Below are 2,505 nucleotides of genomic sequence, written 5' to 3'. Positions count from 1 at the left end.
ATCGACCTGCATGCATCAATACGTCATGAGTAGTCCATCGTCATGTCCACGACCATGAAGTTAAACTATAGAATTATGTCATCCAGTCCTTTTCTTTAGAAAAAGAAGGTCCTTCTCTTTAGAAAAAGAAAAGGTAATCATGCGTTCCATGGGTATATCTTTGAAGTTGGTCAAAATATATGTAGTGCCTTTTTCTTTTCCTTTGGGACAAAGATCATAGATGCTTGTGAGTTTGCTACTCACTTTTTCTTTTGAAACAAACAATTGCTCAAAGTATTGAATCGGACTGTTATGTAGCAGATAAAGCGGTGGTACATGCAGTAGAAACAATAAAGAATCAATAAACAAAAATAATATTGTTCTTTTAAGAAAAGATTGTCATGCTATCAATAAAGGAAAGGACAAGGACTGTCAAAAGTTGCACGCGAGGGGTTAGTGAAATTTGTGCTACAAGTAACACCAACCACACTATGAGTTGTTTTCAATTCACAAAGAAGATGCGCCAAAACCTGACTTCGATCACGTCGAAATTATGGTGGGGGTAGCTAATGGTGAAATGAAGATACACTGGATAGCATGGGATAAAATGTGTACAACTAAGTAAGATGGGGCCCTCGGATTCAGAGATTATGTAGCCTTTAACCAAGCTTTGTTGGCTAAACAGGCGTGGACGATTTTACAGGTACCCTCATCGTTGTGCGCAAGGGTGCTCAAGGCAAGATATTTCATAGACGAAAGCATCATGACCGCTACATGTCCGGCGGGAGCATCATATACTTTCAGGAGCATATTGTATGGGCGTGACCTGCTGCGAGAGGGCACAATATGGTGCATATGTGATGCCAGAAGGTCCACATCCATCATGCTAAATGGATACCTAAGCAGGGGAGTATGAGGCTCAGGGCCGGCCCTGGGGGTATGGCCAGAGGGGTGACGGCCCAGGGCCCAGGCCAGAGGGGGGCCCATAATGTAGTACACACATATAGTATAGCCCAGCAAAAAATATAGACAAGGGAAAAATTATGAGAGGAAGAAAACAAGATGGGCTCGGCCCATCAGATCGCCTGGTAATGGGTAGCGAAGCGTCGCGCACGCAAGTCACGGCCGCACAACGCGTACGTGTGAAACAAATCAATCTGAATATCTGGATTTTCCTATTCATCGCTCGTCGGTTCTTCTTCGTCGTCTCATCTGCCCGTCGCTCCGTCATTCCTCGCTCGGTGCCTCAGCCGCTCGTTGCCGCCGCGGCACGCAGCAATCCGGCAACTCGGCCTTCCAGCAATATGGCAATACGTATGTATGCGAACGCAGGTACATACCCAATATTCATGTTCGGATGTTCCTCATCCATTCATCCATACCCCAATTTTAGTAGTTTCTTTAGTACGTATATTAAACTATTCATCCATGATTCATCCTATGAAGTATCAAATTTTTTATGTATAGTTTTCTAATTCAATCTTTCATAGTATGTATTCAACCATCCTAATTTTTTGTCATTCTGTGTACATGTCTAGGGTTCCGATCATCCGATCTAGAAATTTCTAATTCGTTGTCTACTCTTTGCTTCGTAATATTAGGACATTTAGCATGCCATGTTGCCTAAAAAGCATTTGTTGGGTGCTGGAAAAAGGAAAAGAAAGAATGAAATAGATCTGAAAATTCAACCACCCAAGGGTTCTTTGACAAAGTATTTTACATCTTCAAGTATTGTTGATGTTAGTGAAGAACGTAGGCAAGGAACTAATCCCGAGCATGAAAATTCAGATGTTAAGGTCAGTGGAGATGGTGCAAGTACAGAGGAACAAATAAATTTGTTTCCTATTTGAGGTAATCATGTCATGTCAGTTCTATTTTGCATTGTCCAACAATTATTGTAGTCAAATTTTCAACTAAAGATGTATGGTTGAAATTTACTTTTAATATTATGCAAATGAAGTTATATATATTGTCTATGTATCACGCGCGCGCGCGCACGCACACACACAGGACGTAGGGTCCCATGTCGTCGAGTTCGCCTAGGGCCTCCCGAAACACAGGGCCGGCCCTGATGAGGCCGTTGGGACAGGAGTGTGTGCATGGAATAACGCATGTGTGTGACCTGCTAACGCCATGTGGTAGGGAGTGGGACAGTGGGAAGCTAGAGAGCATATTTACCCAAAGTGATGTAGACAACATCAAGCAGATAAAGATCGGCGGACCTGGAATGGTTGATTACCTTGCTTGGAACCACACAAAAACATGACAATTTTCTCTAAGGTCAACTTATCACTTGAGGATGATGATGAACAGGACCGGAAGGTGGTAACCCACAAGTATAGGGGATCGTTTGTAGCCGTTTTCGATAAGTAAGAGTGTTGAACCCAATGAGGAGCTAAAGGTATAATTTATATTCTCTTCAAGTTATGTCGACCAATGATACAACTTTACGCAGACATAATGTTCACTTTACCTAGAACAAGAATAGAACTACTTTGTAGGTGTAATAGGACAAGTTCGCAAGAA

Source organism: Triticum aestivum, chromosome 4A (assembly GCF_018294505.1).
Source record: "Triticum aestivum cultivar Chinese Spring chromosome 4A, IWGSC CS RefSeq v2.1, whole genome shotgun sequence".
NCBI classification, from domain to species: Eukaryota; Viridiplantae; Streptophyta; class Magnoliopsida; order Poales; family Poaceae; genus Triticum; species Triticum aestivum.
This window is presented reverse-complemented; position numbering follows the sequence as displayed.